Below are 20,914 nucleotides of genomic sequence, written 5' to 3' on the forward strand. Positions count from 1 at the left end.
AGAATTCCTGAGGCCTGTTCTAGGAATGCATTATTCCAAATGAATTTTTCATTGATTTTCTAGATTAAGTATAGATAGAACATTTCATTCACTGCTTTCTCCTGCTTCTCCATGGCATATCACTCTTTATTCAGTGTAGAGAAACATGAAGAATCACGATTCTGATTTCCTTTAAGATTTCTCTAAGATTCCTTCACTTCTCTAAGTGAAGCATTGTAGTTGTAAGACATTTAGAAATTGCTTCCATGTACACCTAGTATTTTACATTTTACAAAGATCCGTGCATGGAGTCTTCAAAACAGAAATAAGTGAATTTGCTAATCATAATGATTAGGTGAATTACAGACACAAACTGAGCTGAGTAGCAAAATAAACCAAAATTAGCAACAGCATGGCCCTGGCCTAGGGCAACATCTAGCTGATGAACAGAGACAGCAGGGACCTCATCCTTGCTCTAGATTCTGCTACCAAAACAAATTTGTTTTGTCACTCGTATAATAACAGGGACAACATCCGCCTCCTGGAGCACCTGCACAGCAATTTCTATGTGGTTTTTCTTCTTTGTTGCCACAGTCTACCTGCCTCGATGAATTTCTTGGGAGATAATACAAATATTGTGGGAAAGACAGTGGTGGAATAGCTGTTATTACATCTGTCACTGATAATCCACCTAAAGCCCTTGCATTTGCTCTTCACAGGATCTATAAAGGCATTTCAAAAGATCTATATGGTCATGTTTTGATTCATCAGGTCCCCGTCAGCTTTTCATGCTTTTCTTGCTTGCCACAGATTAACACTCTCCCTCACTTGGCTGTAAATGCTGCAACATAGCTTTTTATAAACTAATCAATATTTAATCATTGTAATACTTTGGAGGTTAAGAGAGGTTCAGACATGAAAATTATATTGCACTTCCCCAATATTGAAAAGATCTCACTTCAGCTCTCTGGGATTAATAAATCATATTATTCCCATTATAACAAGGAGTACAAATTATGCATAAGCTATGTGCATTACCCAAGGTTATACAATGCGTGAGTGGCAGAGTGAGGAATCAAACTAGTGAAAACCTCTCTGGCAGTGAATTAGAACAGTTCTGTCTGTGTGAATGTTTCAAGAGATATAATATCAGATAAAACTGTTACTGTGAGCTGGATATTCCTTTGCAGGCCACATTCACACCCATCTGCATTTTTCTCCATTTAATATGACCTAGTTCATCATATTAATTAAGATAAAGGACTGGAAGCACTCAGAGAAGTATGTTAATCTTGCTGTGCATGAACTAATCAAGTAATGCTGAGCAGCTGGTCAAATGACCAGAATTTGATTGACGCTACTATCACCAAGTGTCTAATGATGAGGAAGCAGTATGCAGTCCTTAGAAGTAAAAATGAACATGTCAGTAGCAGAAAAATGCACCAGCCTGACTGTTGGAAAATTCTTGCAATCCATGAAAGTTATTGTCTTAGAGGTAGTACATGCAGGTCATTCTTTAAACCTCGGAATGGTAGTTATAAACTAATATCTTTCAAGTATGTTGGCTACAAAGCACACATGGAAATTTTACCTCTGCCTTGACTTTTCCATGAGTTTCCATGAGGACCACTATGGCAGCTGAAAATTAGACAGTTATTCAGTACCTTTCTTTGTGACTCTCAGCCAATAGCCAGAAGCTGTTTTACAGATTCTTTTCATGGCTTGGCTATAGCAGATCAATCACATGTTGACTTGAATTTCCAGAACAGGAAAACCCTCCACCATACCAAATGTCATTAGTAACCCAATAACTGTATATTAAAAGCTACGGGAGACCTCATGTATTGCAGTTCATGGTTTTCAATAAATGAGGCATAGATTTAGCAAGCATCTGCTATTCCTCTTCTTTTGAGTTGTTCTAAGACTAGTTTCATCTAGTGAGCACCCTACAAAAGAAATACCAAGAGATTCCTTGAGTCTTCTGGGGATATATATTTCTTTTTCAAATCTTGTCTGAAAAGAAAAGTAAATAATTACCAGATAAATGAGAAAATCTGTTTCAATTTCTCCTTTTCATCTTGCCAAGAGTTCGTGAACAAATAGAAAAAAAAATTCTAGGAAATGCTTAAAGAATTGATTTTTTAAATTTATATGAAAAAGCTGTAGCTGAAGCAGCAACAAAGTGGGGGCTATACAGCTGTGGAGATCCATTCAGGAATAAAATCTTTCTGAGACCTTTCCTAAATAGCTATGATAAATAAAATGCACATTCAGGAGGCAAAAAACCAAAACATTAACAGACAAATTCTCTTCAAGAATTTATTTCAGTAGGTTTCTCTGCATCCTCCTCATTAGAAAATGTTGTACTATCTGAAATCTGCTGCTTCCCTCAAGCAACAGAACTTCAAAGTGATTATGCTGCAGGATGAAAGTATGTAACATGCTGGTTAGAGCACTCTCTTCCCTGCATTGATTTGAAATGGTGTATGAATGCTACTACAAAACAGATTACCTGGGGTTATTTAGGATTAAGGGTACTCTGTCTCTGAGGACAATAATTAACTAACTAGTCAAAAAAACCCACCACCTTTTTTGTCTTCTTTGCTAAGTTTCATCTTTTTTTATAATGAGACCCCTTACACCCTTTCTACTATCTGTGCACACAGTTTGCCATCACTGCATAGGTTTTCTGTCACATTCAGCACTTTGCTCACTCTGTTTTCTCTCTAGCTTTTTTAACAATATGGAACCTATGTTGAAGGTGGTGAGGAGCCCTTTATGTCCATTATTTGAACTTTTACAAAAGCGCCATCAGCACCTTTCTTGATCTTTTATTTCTCACAGGAATGTGTTTAATGGCTCAAAAGCAATCCAAATGTCCTACCTACTGGCACCTCCCTTAGTTTCCAAACAATTCAGAAAGTTTATTGTATTTTTATTATACCTACACAATGCAGAAACCTTCCTTGATCAGTTTATTTAAATCTCCCATGGGAGTTTCAATTGAAAATTTTAGAACAGTTTTATTCTATGTGAAAAGTTCACTGAATAAGAATCAGGAGGAATAGGAAATTCAGTGGAAGTAAAGACCATCACTGAAAATTAAATTAGGTGAAATATTGTTGATTTCTATTTTGCTCATGCCTTTGCAGCACACTATCACTATTTTCCAGAATTATTTTGTCCAGGAAAAGGAAAGTGTTCAACATACTGCATTCTGTGGATGCACCATCACTGGAAATGCTCAAACTCAATGTCAGTTCTGGCCTAACATCAGAAGTGGACAGGTTGGATGGGGCTTTGAGCAACCTGACCTAGTGGAAAATGTCCCTGTCCATGGCAGGGGTGTTGGACTAGCTGATTTTTAAAGACGCCTTCCAACCCAAAACATTCAATGCTTTTATGATTTCATAGTCCAAAATAAGACCTACAATATTCATATAATGATAATCCTGACCATTCTGCATTTATATTCCGTCTCGTTTGTGTCTTCTTTTTCCCAAGGCAAGGGGTTCACTTTCCTCTGGTAACAGTGCCAATCTATTTTAAAATCGTTAGGGTTGTTCTCAAATCACAGATGCTGAAAATATTCTCTATATTCTTCCCATCTAGGAAAAAAAAAAAAGCAGTATTGTTTCTGAAAAACTCTAGCATCTTACATGTAGTGCTTTGCTATCCACTGTGCTGTAGTCCATTACAGATAAAGGTTGTTTTGATAAAAAAACAGAATAATATGGTTGCCTAGGCAGCAGGGACTGGATTGATTGATCTGGGAGGTCTTATTCATATTCTTATTAATATCCCCTATTCCTATGAAAAATGAATACTAGTAATTGAGCATTGAGGTTTCATTGTTTGAAATTCAGAAGTGCTATTGGATCTCAATAAAGCATGACAGCAAACAACTTAGGGAAGCTCCCTGAGCTATAAAAAACACTGTAGTAGCTCATGTTGTTCCTTTAAACCTAGAACAGATGTTTATTAGGCTGAATGTCCTAGAGGAAAAAAATGAAATTACCCTTGGGAAAATGTGGCAAAAAGAACTAAACTGCTGACTTTCTATTTCCAACTGTTTAGGAGGAGCTAATTATTTCGTGTTATATTAAGTTTAGCAAGCTCAAAAAGGAGGCTATTCATGCAGAGCAATAAATCCATGAGATTTGTTAAGATACTCACTTTCAAGCAGATATATGTTTTCCTCACAGAGAAGAATAGGTGAGAAGACAGGCAGGATAAACTGAAAACTCATCTACACAAGAGCCATAGAAACAGACATATCAGCATTTTGTCTATTCAAAAAGTGTAGGCAGAAGACATAAGAAATATTTACAATGTGTCTCAAACATGAATATTCATTCCAGAGCAACACTCTTTTTTGTTATAATTGCAACTTCCTTTACTAATTAGTTAAATCCCAGCTTTCCAGACTTTCATAGTATGAATGCAAGTTTTCATCACTCAGTTACATTCAGAAGAATGGTAAAAAAATTAATTCAGACAAAATAATTTGTTTTGAACTAAATAATTTAGACCACATTTACAGAGTAAAGTAACCAACACAAAAATTGCTGTGAAAGAGATGAGAGGATGATAGTTGATAATCAAAATAATAGTGAGCCCTTTCATTGATGCATCAGCAAGAAAATCAATTAAATAAATCCCTAAAAATATTAAACAGGGTAGCAGTGAAAAGACACGGAGCAATAATTTCTTGTCTCCTCTCATCAATACTGAGATGATGCTAGGATGTTGTTGAAGTCTTACTCTTTACAAAATGAAAAATTGGAGGGAATGTCTATGAAAATTATTTGAGGGCTAGTGTAAAATAATTACAGAACAAATTTTCGAACTTCATTAATTCATCTATCAATAACAAGATACGACTCTTTTGAATAATTAATATGAGTATATTTGGGGAAATTTCACATTAGTACAAGATTCATTACACTCTTCTCATATGGTCTGTATTGTTCATATGATGGTGCACAACAAGTCAGAATTATGCAGATAGACAGGTTTATCATTTCTCTGTTCTCTGAACATCAGCTTGAATTCCCTATCTATTCCTCAGTACAAGTCACATTCATAGCACAAGTCTTTCCTTTTAACATTTAATAACACCAAAGAGAAGTATGATGGTCTACTGATTTATTCTATATAATTTAACAAAGAAATATCTGGAATTCTGATCTCTGTTCCAGGGACTGTTTATGTATTTTATATTGTAGATTGTCCCTGGATAAAACTAGAAATAAACTTACAACCAAAATGAAAAAAATAAGAAATATCTCTCACTGCTAAGGGGCCCTCTTTACACTCTTTGGTTCAGTCTTTCTCTCTGATCTTACAGCTCATGCTTTTCCAGGTTTACAGCAGTCCAGCTTCAACAAGAATTGTAAAGTGGCCTAATAACACCTTGTGATTAATGGGAGGAAAAGGCTGATGTGTGAGAGCTGTCATAAGAGAGCCCTCCAGGCAAAAGGAGGTTTTCCACTTCCTAAGTGAGTACTCTTCTAATCACCAAACCATCATGTATCCTAAAATAAGGATGTTTCTCAGACATCAACTTTTATTGCTGATGATGTTGAACATAGCTGTGATTTGGCTCATAACAATCTTCAATTTCCTCTGCTGTTTCTTGTTGCATTTAAAGACATTCCTTGTGGCACATAAAGGAAGGCAGCAGACAACAGAAAAGTTTTGAGCTCTTCAGTTGTATGCAAAAGCCAAAATAATGAAGCCAAACCCAGAAAAACGGTTGCTTACATACAACTATACTCTGCTGAATTCTATTCTTAAGAATAATAACGTTGTTTTAGAATTGTTGTTGTTTTTCTCATATTACAAAGTGTCTTTGTCTCGCAATAAGAAGAAAAAAAATGCAATATATGTTTGAAATAAGATTAGCAGAACTGAATCTATGCACAGACCCCTCATCTGAAAGATGCTCTTCAAATGTGCAAATTCTTAAGCTTGGTAGCAAAAGAATTCAAAATGCTTCAGATGCTAGAGTGTACTGCAGAGTGTACCAGCAATGTTACTGGCAAAATACTGAGTCTGAGTTACTTCAATCATATTTGTCTCTGACATCATTGATAGTAATCTGATATCAGATATCACAATTTTTCTTTTTTTCAAATTTGTGTATAGTTCAAACAAAGAACCTGTCCTGGAAAAGGAAGGTCAATATACAGAGACAATTCCCAGACTAGGCCAATTCACAGAACTAATTGTAACATCTGGAGGATCTAGCACTGACCAGGATTTTAATTACAACACCTATTAAGTTGGTTATGTCAGACAGTTTCGGATATTTTATTGATTTTTAAAAAAATATATTTTCAGCTTTGAAAGAGAAAATAAGAACATCAATAATCCATTGTCATTTACATACACAGGTTGTGTATCATGTCCAAAACTCAGCTTTCACTGTAGAAGTTATAAGTTAGAAAGGAAAAATAATACAGCTGATGAAACAATTACAAAAAAAAAAAAAAATCCCTCAAGTTGTCATGAAAAACATAACATCATTCATGCCCTGGTGAAATTGTTTTAGGAAAAAGCAGTTGTGCTTTCTTTCAGAACTTTGTATGCAATTTTTATTTGTGGTAACAAGAGGAAATTTTCCCAAATCCCACTTTGCAACGATATTTCATGACTAGCACTTGATTTAGACTCCTTGAACAAAATCGAATGTTTTCATGGGTTTCAAGTCTAACTAAACCAGTCTAAAATTGCCATATGAGTTTCAGAGTCTAGGACAATAGATTCTGAATCACTAATTTGGAAAAAATTCAGATTTACTTAAATTTTGTTCTCCACAGACTGCTCTGTGCTTCACTTCCTTTTTCATAACCTTATATTGCCAGGGGACTGATAGCACAGTAAGTATAAATATTGCCTAGAGGAGTGTTCCAAGGAATAAATTTTTAATACTTATTTATCTTATGTGTTTGGGATTTTTACAAAGGATTTCCTAATAAACTCAGATAATACAATGTGGGTAGACCATATTTTGGTGAAACGTACACGTCTATAGCATGTACATCTACATTCCAGCTAAACCCTCATCTCTCTGGAGAAAGATGGTGGACTTTTAGGGTACAGTTCACACTGTCTCAAAGCAGAAATTTGAAATAGGTCAGCTGTATATCAAGGAATACCTGTTTTCCTCTTTTGAGAAGTCTAAGGATGACCAGCTTGAAGACAGACATGAACACTTTAGAGCTCTAAAATTAGATGAGACAAAGCCCACCCTTGGCACTTAATTTCTACAGGCTATACACATCTCTCCATTACGTGTGTTATGTTCACATTAGCAGTTGCTATGTAATTACTGTGGTTATACTATTATTAAAACTTCAGCATGAAGCGAGTATAACAAAACGCCCTGTATTAAAACAATTCTGGGTTCCCAACATTCATGTTTCAGCTAAACAAGGAATTATGCCCCTGGTTACCTATGATTTTTCTGAGCAAGGATGTATGATAAATTAGTCATTTTTGCTAAGAAGCAAATCTCCTAATTAATTAGGCTCTTTGGGATTTTAGATTTTCCTTAGTGAATTTCTGCCAAAATAAAAAAAAAAATCTCTGTATGAGCCATTGACTGAGATTCATGAATGCATCTTAGTACAACCTGAGATAAATACTGGAATTCCTCAAGAGGAACAAAATTTCAGGTGTACTTCAACTTTTATCACAGCTATTCTGACTTAATATTCTGATTTATATCATAGTTTTGAATACCATTTTCAATTCCTAAACCCTTCTCATCTGCTGTATGGAGAGAAGTGTGTCCCTAAATTTTCCCTAATTTAGTTTCTTCTTGTTGTTTTGTTTTGTTTTTTGGTATTTAGCTTTTGGTTTTGGTTGTTTTGTTTTATTTTGTTGTTTCAAATCTAAAGGGCAGTGTTTAAATTTAGGTTATGCAATTGCTTATTTTGTGCTTTATTGTACTGTTACTTCCACTTTCCTTTTTTTGAGATATTGGTGTTAAATATAATGAAGACTGCAAAGTGGTAGGCCCAAACTGATACTTTGCAAAAGATAAAGCTGACTAGAAATAGGTGCAGGCATGGCATAGATGTGTGTTGAGAATTTACTCAGGGTGGAGAGTCCAAAACCTAGCCAAGAGGGAATTATGTCTGTTGTATTTTGGACCAATAATGAGCAATCCTTTTTAATTGTGTTGCTTACATCATCAATTTACCTTTGGCATGACATATTTCTTTGTGCCTGGGTCATTCTTTTGCCACCCTTGAGGCACAGACAATGGGTTGCAGTCTGCAACAGAGCAAGACAGTTTTTTCTCGTTCTGTGAGTAAAGGTGGGATCTAATTCATCCTGACAGTGCATTGCCAAATATGTCAGCCAATATTTCCAAAATCTACATTAGGAACAAACATTAGGTTTGTTCTTAAACAGGCATTTGCTACATATCAAATTTTATATTCATGAATATACCTATGGTATTTACTCCTATGTTGTCACAACAAAATCTCTTATATCAACACTACTAGCTGAGTTTATGTGTAATTTGCTTCACCTCATGGTTCTGAAACACAAGATTTTAAAGTAAAAATGATAGCTAATGTATTCCTCTTTTTCTCATGCTGTCCTTTTGAAATATGCTTTCTTTCCTCTATCCTTTCAATCCTACACACCTTGAATTACACTGCAGCAGATGTGGTGTTATTTTTTTTGTTAAACACCCTCTGAGATGCCTAAGCATGAAAGATGCTATATTAAATCAAGAATCACATCCAAAAATACTGAAAGAAATGAAGGCAAAGATATTCCATCAGTCAGCCTAAGATAAAAGAAAAATAAGTTTCCATTTCTTTTTTGCTACATTTTTCATTGTAAATTTGGGACAATTAGTAAAAAAATAGGGTAAAATGTTATAAAAATAAAGTCAACAAAAATGGCTAGATGTTTAACATAAACTTAGTATATAGTAAAAGAAGGTAACATTTAATTTCTTTCTGTTATTTTAAAGTATGTTACAGTACCATCCCAGGAAAAGCCAGATCTGAGTTATCCTGCATTTGGGACAAGCTTTGCATATGCCTATAAAGAATTAGCACATTTGTAATGAATGGCTTTTCCACAAGCCTGAGCTCACAATGTATTGATGCTTAATGTGTTGCCTATAAAGTCAGTACAGTGACATTTCCCAATTCATCATGGCATTACAGTGATAAAACCATGTAAGACTGCAATCCACAGTTAACAGCATGTATATGAAGTGCTCAAAATGAAAAATACAAGTGAAGGTACAGGCATAGAAATGGTGAACTGGGATGGATACCTTCTATCAATAAATAAAAAGAAGTCTCCAGAGAAAAATATTATCTGCTATGTTCTACTAGAAAGAGCAAAAAGTAGAATTTTCCATTCATGGGCACTTTTCTTCCCCCAGCAGCAATTAAATTACACTCTGAGAGGTCTTTAGAGGATATGTAAAGCATAAACCAGCAGAGTGGAGGGTAATGAGGAAAAAAAAAAATAATAAAAAGAAGGCGGGGAGAGCTGTTCTGGTTATGGCAACAAGTACATGCTTAACAAAGCTTCCTCAAAGACCACCTCCACTGAGAACTTTGTAATCAACAGCACCAGAGATGACCTTGTAGTATAATTTTCTTTACTGATATTGCATAACACAGAAGGAAAAGTGAGTGTCCCTGGGAAGAGAAATGTCCCAGAGAGCTGGAGTCATTGTAGTTGGGTGAAATGATGGAAACTTACCACTGGGATAATCAAAGTTTCACCTTAGATGACTCTGTCTTTGTATTCTCATGTAAATTCAGGTGTTGCTTGCTGGTGTGTACGGGGAGTAGAGCACAGTGGGAAGAAAATAGATATGTTAAGTGATGTTTATTGGGAAGAGACAGAGGAATCCAGGGAACTGACTTAAAGATTGGTACCAAACAAGGAGCATGAGCTGAAGGCATTTATTATTGCTCATTTCTGTAGGCAATAGATGTGTTTTACAGGTTTCCAGAAAAATTCTCCTGACTCGCAGCATATTCCCTCCTTGTTAGGAGTACAATCTTCTTACAGGTTTTCTATTTAAATTGTGTCTTCAGGATAGATGTAGTTTTTACATATGCATGGATAGTGCCTCAGGCTGAAGCTTTGTGTTAATTGGCAATAATTCATTTTATCTACACAACATGGAAAATGCATATGATTTGTATGGCAGTAACATATCAGTGTTCAGATGGTCTGTACAGTATTTTTTAATTCATATTTACTTCTTAGTTTTATCATGCTTCTTTTAGGGAGGTGGGGGAAGGCTTAGTCTGTATTTCCCTCTCTCCTTCCTCTTTCTGGGTTTTTTCTATCCCTTCTCATACATGATGTAATAAGCCTCTAGCAGGCAGAGGATCTATAGATGCTTTCTGGCTTTCACAGATGGTGTTTGTGTGCTAACTTTATTGCTGCCGCCTTTCTTTCCTACCAGAAATTTCAAAGCATACACTCATCTCACAGGGAAATATGGTAGAAACATCCATCTTCCTGTAATCACTGGGTGTGTCTAAGATACCTTTAATTGCTATATACTACTGATAAGTTCAGTTCTCCTATGTGCATATCTGTCTCCTCTCTATTTGACATCTCTTTCCCATCCCAGCATGCCTACCACAGCCAGTGCTGCAGTGATACAGCAGAAGACAGCTGGTGTGGGAAGAGTCTTCCAAAAAGCAGACTTTTAGTGTATAGTCTAAAAGAGGAAAATTGGCTCAACTAAATTTTTTGAGAAATCTTGAAATCTGAGATCTGAAAGTTGTGTTACTGAAATAACTGGCTTCATCTCCTTGCTGTCAGAAATGAGATCTGTTTTGAAGTGACAATGGTTTTTGCAGTGTCTGTTAAGCACAACAGGTATATTTTGGGTCTGCAACGCAGCACAAGCCATGATAAAAGACCTTGTGCAGCACAGCTGCAAAGGCTGGATCACAAAAGAACTTAGCAGATCTTGACAGGATGTTGAAAGCAAGTCATAACCTGGGTTTTACTCAGACAGAGAGGAAGAGAAGTACCTAGTGCTGGTAGCATCCAGCTTTCACTGCAGCCTATGCTCTTTTAAAAACTTTGCATGTATGTCTTTGTCTCTGGTGAGCTAAAAGAGGCTTGACTCTTCTTGGAGTTGCATGGGAAACTCAGCCAACCAGCTCTTCTTTGCTTTATCCTTTCACTTCTTGTAATATGATGGTGCCACCCTGAAGCTGAAATAGAGGGAAATAAAGAAATCAGAGCGTACAGGTAAAGGACAGATAATTGCAGGTGCTCAGAAATCAAGCAGTGGTCATAGACATATGTAGCCAGGTAGATCACAACCATAAGATTCAGCTTGCATGATGCTATTTTCTTCAACTACTCTAAAAACAACATCTGAAATCTTTCTCCAAGAAATAAATTAAATGAAAGTGAGAAACATGAACGTTGTATTGGAGTTATATACTCTATCCATTTTATTTCAATGTTAAATGTACCCTTCAGATGCTGTGCATCAGCAATTTACAGCTTTGGTTTTTTGAGCAAATTAATATTTGATCCCTCAGGCAAAAAACACTGTCTGTTTAGAGTTTATTAATGTATCTGTACTGTACCCATAAATTTAATATATACATAGGTATCTAACACCTGTATTTTTATACAATTTTTTTTGTTAAACATTAAATATAAATCAAAATCAAGCAAAGATTATGGAAATGGTAGATATACTAGGATATAACTCCATCAACATTGAAAGACAACAGAACTACGGAGATAATGCAGAAATTATTAGTGCCACCTATTGGTGGGCAATGCAAACTTTGCAAGCTATAAAGCAGAAAAATAATACAAAAATAATATGCTAATTGGTTTCCAAAAGTGAAACTGCCTTTCAAAAAAAAAACCATTACACTTTTCTTTTTTTTTCCTGGCATTCTTGTATGTTTTATCTTCCTCCATGCAATTTGAAAAATATTTATAGGAGCAGCAACTTTTAAGTAGATAATGAAGATGGAAGTGAAAAACAACATTTCAAATTATGAATGCTACTAATTAAAGTGAGGAGCATTATTCTAAAGATTCTCACTTTATTCTGAAGATATTTGCTTCTTCATTCAAGAAGGAAAATGAGCAATATTATTCACACATCTAGCCAAATGGTATGGGCTAGAGAAGATGAAAAATAATCTATTCATAGCCTTTTAAAGTATAACAATGTTCATTATCAAAATTCACTGAAATATTAATAATTTTGTTACTTTTTAAAAATTCTCAACTAATTACAGCTAATTTAATTTTATTTATTAGGGGCTATGACAATTTTTAAAGAAAACTTTTAAAGCAAACCAAATTTTTAATGGAAGATATGCCCAATATAAAAGTAACAAACATTTTACAGGAAATATAACATGGTTTTGTGACCCCGTGCACCTAAAACAGTCAAAGTGTGAGTATACTTATTTCTATGCATAATATATACAAAGAACTACTGCTCTGAACTTGAGATAAACATGTGAATAGGAGTACTAATGTCACAGATCTGGCAAGGTCAACCAATTTGTTGTAACCTATGATTCTTCCTGCAGGTTTAGTAAGCACATGTCAATTACTTCTCTCCAGTCTTGAAGGAAAATAAAAGAGCCTGAACCATACACTACTTCACAGAATCATTCCAATTTGACAGAGAACTATTGGCAAGTGATTTATCAGGAAAGCGATTCAAGTCTTTCTGTGCCCACTTTCTATACTTTTGTTTGGAACAGACTTCCTTGGCTTAATTATGAGAATATTATGAGGCAGTGTTAAAAGCTATGTGTGACATCTGCTGATTCTTTTCTATCCACAGTTGCTCTCTCACAGAAGGAAATTAGATTATTCTGATACAATTTTGTTTTGACAAATCCATATTGACAGTGAATAATTTCCTTGGGGTTTTTTAGACATTTACAAGTAGTTTATTTGTTCTAGTATTCTTCCAGGAACTAAAGTATATCTAATTTCCTAAAATTGTTTCACATTACTTTCAAAGATCACTGTTGCATTCATTCTTGATCATTACGAATTGTCTTTGTCTTTTTAGAGCTACTTCTATCATCTTTGATATTCCACCAGCTTATTCTTCAAGTATCACAGCTAATTGAAAACATCTAACTCAGTAATAGGCATTTAACCTGTTCCTTCCCACTTAGAGCCTTGATCTTAAATTTTCTCGATTGTTACTCATTGCTGTAATATTTCATCTCTCATCCTTATAAATAAGAGTGACTCAGAAAAAGTATTAAAAAAAACATGTCAGTCATCTCTAGAGTGGTTTTCTTTTCTTTCTTTTTTTTTTTAACTGCTATTTAATTTAATTTAATTTGGTTTTGTCCTTTTTTTTTATGTGATGATGATTTTATCATCATCATGGCCTTTGGGACTGGAATCTATTGCATGACTTAATAATTTTCAATTCTGTGGCATCACATTTATGCAATGCTTCCCTACCCTAAGGAAATGACCCAGCTTTACCTTTTCAGATGCTGCCTGAAAAGGTCAAAATTTAGCAAATCTTTTACGATCTGTTCTGGGTTAGTTTGGATTTATACCCTTAATATTGCTCACTTAAGTAATTCCTAGGTTTCTTGAATTCTAATATTTTTTACAAGACAATTCTTGTTTACTGAAGCCTACTTTCCTGAAATCTGATGCCTTTATTTTGCTCTTCTTTCCTTTGACTTTCATATGTCTCATGAATTATTATTGTATGGCTTTCTCACTCACTTGTGCCTTTTACCTTTATGGTCTTGATCAATTCTTCCCTAGTCATTACAACAAGGGAAAAGTCTCTCTTTCACTTGAGCTGTTTGCAATCTACATTTGCAACTGTCTCCAGGGCATTTCAAGGGCTTTGTGGCCAGTTCACGTCTTTTCCCAAAGGAAGTACACAAAGCTAAAATGCCTTGCTATCCTTAAATCCTGACATCAGTACAATTTTTCCATTTGATTACAAATTGTTTGAATATTTATGATGATAATCCGTTGTTTATCTGTCTCTTTTGACAATGCTCTTTTTAAAGTGTTTTCTAAAATTATTTTAAAGAGTTATATAAGTATAGCAAAAAGACAGATAGAATTCATAACACAGACTACATGCCCCAGCAATCAGACTAGGCCAAGCCAGCACTGGGATAACTGGCTGAGAGCATTGAAAACAGACATATCTCTTTAAACTGTGAGTCAGAAACACTTGCCAAAAAACTCTTCCCATGTTGCTCATTGCAACATTCTAGATAGGATTTCTTAGTTTGCTGCAGTGAAAGTTGAGTTACTTGCCAGGTTATTTGTAAGAAGATTATTATTTTCTTTTTAAAATCACTGTTTCCAAAGTAAAATTTAAAAAAAAAAATCATAGGAAGTTATTGCCAGAAAATAAAAAAGGACTTTCAAAGACTCTTCATATCAGTAAATATAACAAATTAGGTAAAAATCAATAGAATCTCTTCTCTAGTTATGTTTGTGAAATAGATATAGATTTCCATTTAATAAAAATTAATTCCTTACCTTTTAGCTGTTCTGCAGCTTAATAACTGTCTTGAAAAGGTTTTATTTCTTGCTGTCTGAAGTCAGAGGGAATTTTGCTGCTAACTTCAATGGAGAAAGATTTCACCTGAAGCAGTTCAGTATAATGATTTCTTAATAAAATACTGGAGATTAGTTTGAGCTTTATTACGTCAGACATCTGCATTCACATCTCTCTATTCCAAGGATCTTCTATTTATAAATGGATACTACTGAAAGGCTGCTGATTATCAAGGTGGTGAAATCTATACTAGAGCAGACCCTGTCCTTTTGAAGTATTTATGACTAGAGTTCCACAGGCTTTGTGGTTCTGGGAGGGGGAATTTTCGGTACATCTTTCACTGCTGCTGGCAGATGTAATGTAGGGGGCTGAAGTTCAGCAATCAGTTAATTGATTACAGCCTCTGGCTCAGTGCTTGCCACAGTCTCCCTTTTTGCCTCTGATTTTCACAGTATCACTAGCTTCTTTATTCTTTCCCTTCAGTACAGCTATCTTGAGTTAGAACAAAACAAATACTATAAACTACAGAATGCAGGTCTTTCACTTCTTTGTTTTCTCTTTCGGCATTTCAATAGAAAAGGAGACCCTTAGGTGCTGTTGAGTAGTAGCATTATTTTGTTAGGGAACTAACAGCCAGCCTAGGGGGACTTTTCAGAAGTCATTGCAATGTCATATGGCTCCCCAGTGACACTGGACTGCATCACTTACCTCACACACAGCCATCTGATGCTACTGAATCTGAGAAACAGCCATAAACATTGCGGTTATGGTGACCATTATCTTTCTCCTGAGGGATTTCACTCTTCCTTCAGAATCTCCAGAGTGATAGCACACCAGTACTGCAGTACACCAGATAATGATCCCAGACACAGAGGTAGACAGGTAGGATGGGAGAGGATAAAAATAATTCTCAACTGCTTTTTTGTAGTGTGGCATTTTATTTGGGTTGATAGAAGCACAATTCTCTGTGCTCATCTGGTAAGTGCAAACTAAAGAGTCTTCTTTGATTAAAAAAAATTGAAAGTCCCCTGGCAAGTGGAACACCACTGTGTTTCAAGGCAATCCACAACACCTTCGGACTCAACATCTTAAAGAACAAATGTATCCTTCTACTGTCTTTGTCTGTCATATGATTTTGGTTCTTTTTAAAAGACAGTACAAAAATAAATTTCTTGGTTCTAAAACTGGTAAAGCTCTTGACTACTACAAGCTGGAGAAAATGTCACTAAGCCTGCCTTCTTCATATAAACTTTCCTTTCACTTTCTGTATGGGATGGTTTCACACAGGAGCCTGGATTTGAACTGACCTGGTGTGGAAGATCATACATTTTTATCTTGCTGCCAAGTTATTGACCAAAATATTGAATTTTGTTCTGCATGACATGCAGTGAGGCAGACTTAATGCAATTTTTTTTTAAAGATAACTCCATCGGATAAACATTTTTGCTGAAAACCTTGAGCACTTTGCTGAAAATACTGTAGATTAAAATATTATCAGGATTTTCTCAGACTACTGCCGTGAAGTGTCATTTCCTTTTTAAGGAATGACGCACTAATGAATTAATCAGAAAACGTGTTAAAAGTAATAGCCCTAGCAAACCCAACTCTCTACCACTTTAGTACATACTGCTCTTTCTAAATGCTGAAATAATTTCTGCTTACATCTACAGAAGAAATCTCTAAGAGCACTTAATAAACTGTTAGTTAACCCTAATACCTTAGCATTAAGACTGAATGTGTGGAATTTTATATAAGAATATATTTTCATGTTGATACAAGAATAATTTCATTTTCATTGCAACACACAAGAACCTTGTGAGTATGCAAATCCATGCATCTATTCCTGCTGTCCAAATAAGAAAAAAATCCCACATATTTGTTTTCTTAAACAGGATGTCCACGGTGGCGATATAAATACTATTTGCAAGCAGAATGATGTGCATGACAGTTTCTTTGTGGTTAAACACTGCTCACAGAAATAAAATATAAGTTTCATATAAAGCCACTTATCCAAGGAGCTTTATTTTAGTAATAATCAAAACACCCTTTTTTTGTGATGAACATTGTATTTATGAAAGAAAGTATTTAAGGAAAACTAAGGATAAGATTGACTTCATGACACAGAGAGACATGATGGTACGAAGACAAGTAGCAACTCACAAGCGTCTCATAAAGGATGCATCAAGGGGCTCTTTGGAAGCCTTTCTCTATTTAATGGAAAGTAAATACTAAACCAGATTCATGACAGAAGGTCAGCTCTAATATGCAACACCCGATTCAGTGCAGGTTACAAGTAAATCAATCTGCTCCCTCAGTTCCAGGAATTCTCTCAAAAAATAAAGAGGTTTTATTGCTTAAAGGACCATTGTGTTATTAACTAAACTCAGTGTGTTGAGAATTGTGTAGTACAACTCTAGCACAGCATCCCTTAAAAGCTTCCTCTAAACAGTGCTTTGTTCTTTGTTGAGCTTTGCATTCATTTTCTAAGGAAGAACTAGATGGGGATTTCAGGAAAGACATGCTTCATTTTAACCCTGGGCCACAGAAGAGTCAGCTAATGCAGGCTCCTGTGTGATGGAGGCCCAAGGGGAGCTTTGAGGAACCAGTGGGCGAGTGATGGCTCCGATGCGCAGCAGCTCGTGGCCCACGGAGCGCCTGAGCTGTGCAGAGCTGGCGCTCAGCTGCTGCAGTGCTCGGCATCCCCGCAGGAACAGAGTTAAGCAGCAGATTAGCTCCAGCCTCACACAGTTACAGAGCACCACAGGACTGCTTTCTGAAGATAAGCTCAGCAGTTGTGGAGCTTCCCTCATAGCAAATGTGGGACACGTCACCAATGGGATGATGATAAAGGTGTAATGTTCGTGAATATCAACAAAAGCCTGATCTTTGTTTTCTTGCCAATTGTCTGACACAGGACAGAGTTGTGAAAAGCTAATCAGAGAACCACTCAGGAAATTGGAATTTCACTCATGGACACTTTTGTGAGGAAACAGAAAAATCTTTTAAGTTTTCCCTGGTGGATACTTCACACCATTAAATGTACAACAAATTACTTCCTCACATCCCTTGACTGCCTTCCAGCTTAACTGTGTTAAAACAGTAGAGTGCTAAAATTGTTCTTTGGAGATGAAGAAGCATGGTCATGCTTTGAAGTGAATAAATATGTAATAGCAAAACTGCTGCTTACCAACATGAAACAAATTACTTTTAAAAGGTAAGACATTACTTCCTCCTTTCTTATTTTTAAATTTAAAATTCCCAAGGGCTAACAAAAGAGAAAGTAGAGAAGTTGTCTATTTTTCTATAATGTCCAATTCAAAACCTGCAATTACATTTCAGGGAAATTTTCTTTCCTAAAGAAAATTCTTTCCTAAAGTAATATTATCTAGAAATTAGATGATTTTTATTTTATACTAGAGTATAATTTTGAAATAAGAATAAATTACTTCCTCTGTGTTTTGACTAGACGGACACTATCTGTAGTTAAGGGCATTGCTACTATTGACTGATTAATAAAACCAACCAAAACAGAGAAAGCAGAGAGGTGAACCTTTTGAAGCCTTAGACCAGGACTGTGCTTTACTTAAATTATAATGAGAAGAATAGAAGGGTAATGGTCAGATAGTACTGTGTGGAAAATCTAGCTTTGGTCTGCAAGCTACAGTCTTATGTTCTTTTACAGCCTTGTCTTGATCTACAGAAGTACACTGTACACTGGATTTATGAGAGCAGTTACTCAGTCTTTTTCCAGTTTTTTAAAGATTAGGGAGAAACTACTAGTTTCTCCTTACTTACTTACCTACTTTTTGAAGGATAAAATTGCATAGTCAATCACGTCTCTGGACTCACACATCAATGACAAATCTTGGTAGAAATGAAGCATTACAAGTTCCTATTCAGAAAAAATAGAAAATTATTAAGGAAAAAATAATTTTAAAAAAGTTTTGACTGGTTAGTCAAAACTTGTCACTGTAATTGGTAAATAAAAAAGCCACAAAAAATGTGGCAGAATTTAAAATAGAACAAAATATGATTAATTTAGAGATATTTGGAAATGTTAGTTAGGTGTGTATCTAAATCTTTATTTTTCTCTATTTCGTGGTTTACACTCAGAAGAGTATTTTCCTGAACTGTTTTGAGACTAATGCATCCAAAAGTTCAGTTGAATGACAAATTTTACTTTCCATCTGGTCACTGGTACCTCACAAGAAACACCTCTGTGCTCCTGGCATATTTTAGAATAATGTTTGCTGAAAGCAAGGATCAGACTAGGTGTAGGAACAGTTCCCTGAGTATACCTGTGGGATGGAGGTTGCAATGGAATCACATTGATAAGACACGTGTAGGAGAGATCACAGTGCTGCTGCACACACTCATTCTCTCTGCCTCACAAACATGCAGATCATTTGTAAGAACAGAAATATTAGTTTCAGAAGCTCTGAAAAGCTTCAGTTCATAATCACTGCAGACAATATTTAGAAAAAAAGAGGAATTTGTTGTTTTTATAGCCCAGCTGACTCCCCAAAACAGGTTCTACACTACCTGGTGGCCTTCTTTCCTTCTGACCACTGTCATTTCTTTTAGCAGACAATGACAGAGGAGCACCTGAAAGAACTGTAGTCCAAGGCCTGAAACAGTGCTCTGAGAGGAAGCAGCAGTGGACACTGGATGCTTAAAGTTATATAAAAACAAGACAAATTTGAATGCTATAAGTATCTTATAATTACTAGTTTAAGGATTTCTTAAATTAAGCATGACTTCAGATATTTGTATTTAACAGCCCCTGAAGGATTTTTTTAGTCTTCCTTAAATTTGTCTGAATCAATTTCTACCTTTGTTCATAATATCCTGTGGCAATGAGTTTTACATTTTAATTGCGATCATATTTAAAAAGTTATTAACTTATTTTAAACCTGCTGCTTGAAAAATATCACTTGACAACCTCTTGCTCTCTTTTTGAGAGCTAATGAATGGTCATCACTCCTGATTTTATAAACTTTTACTATATCACAGCTTTTCCAAATGGGAAGTCTTACTCTGTTTAATCTCCCTTAAAAACAGAGCTTTTCCGCACTGTTGCTTATCCTTGTCACATTTGTTCTTGCTTTTCTATTTCTGCCTAACACTTTTCAGATAAGACTATTAGAATGCACTGAATTACTAAAAAAATATAAATGTCATAGTGATTTATATGCTGCCTTAATGATGTTTTCTTTTACATTCTACCTTCCTTCCTTAACAACTTCTAGTATCGCATTTTGCCTTTCTGAGATTACTGGGCATTAAGCTCTCTTGAAAGAACCATCATAGCAATTTTGTGATTCCTTCAATTGTAACAAATGTTGCAATCATATTTGTATCTTCATAGATATGATTGCTTTTGCCATTGAGCAGTATTTTGTATTTCATTGACCGTTTTAGTGTCAGTCAATTACCAAGTGACGCTATCAATCCCAGAATTCCTCTCCTTTTCTTCACAGGCAGGCTCCATAGACTCTTTTACAAGGCAGGGAGGATTATTCCTTAACCCCAGTCTTGAAGATGCAATACCAATTATTTGTAAGAGACAAACAGGCTAAAATGTGATGTCCTGAGGTTGCCTATAAAGCAGTGTTAGTTGTAGACAAACGGACAGCTGGTAATGGTAATAAATTGTTCAGATATTTCTGCTGTTTCTTTCCATTCTTTTTTCCTCCCCTTTCCTAGCAAGTTCCAGCAGGAAGCATAGTTCAGTTTCATTCCTTCAGCCTTAGAAAGAAAAAAAAAACTGTTTTGCCTACTGTGAAAGGGAGCCACTGATGTAAAATAGGTACATGTAGCTACTAGTTTACCATCAGTGACTGGAGCAACCTCTGTTTTTCCAAAGTCAGTCACAATAAATCCTCTGAGAATGCAGCCTTGAGCTTTCAAGGAAGAGAGGAGTCTACTCAATATTAGCTTGCTAGTTTACCACACCTCATAAATCAGTATTTTCTACTCCCTTCACACCACTCCTTGCAAAACATTTAAAAGGTGTACAAGGTCAGAAACAGAGATCTAGCTGTAATCGACAGTTAGAGTGCAGTATGAATCCCTACAGTTGGTGTAAAGAACTCATGAGAAGCAGTGAGGGAAGTACCACGCATAACAGGAGTACCATGAGGGGGAACAAGCCCAGCAGACAACCCCATTGTTTACTATGCCAAATTTCTATTTTCATAGCTTTTATAATTGGTTGTCAGTTTATCTCAGAAGCCTACTCGGCATCTGGAAGTCTAGCCTATTTGAACCATGATCATATGCTGATTAATGCTGAGGGAAATTTCAAAATGTGTTTCTCTATATACATCTCTGTGGTGAAACACAATGCTCATATATATAGCATCTCAT

The 20,914-nt window shown here is 35.6% G+C and overlaps 1 long non-coding RNA gene across 1 annotated transcript; it reads right to left on the bottom strand.

Moving 5' to 3' along the window:
- Positions 1-10,986: 10,986 nt before the first annotated feature.
- Positions 10,987-20,914, bottom strand: LOC116183738 (uncharacterized). Its single transcript, XR_004148424.2, has 2 exons — positions 14,527-20,914; positions 10,987-11,213 (listed from the first exon to the last, which is right to left on the bottom strand). It is a non-coding gene; the product is annotated as an uncharacterized LOC116183738 (long non-coding RNA).

Source organism: Lonchura striata, chromosome 1 (genome assembly GCF_050655825.1).
Source record: "Lonchura striata isolate lonStrDom1 chromosome 1, ASM5065582v1, whole genome shotgun sequence".
Classification (NCBI taxonomy): domain Eukaryota; kingdom Metazoa; phylum Chordata; class Aves; order Passeriformes; family Estrildidae; genus Lonchura; species Lonchura striata.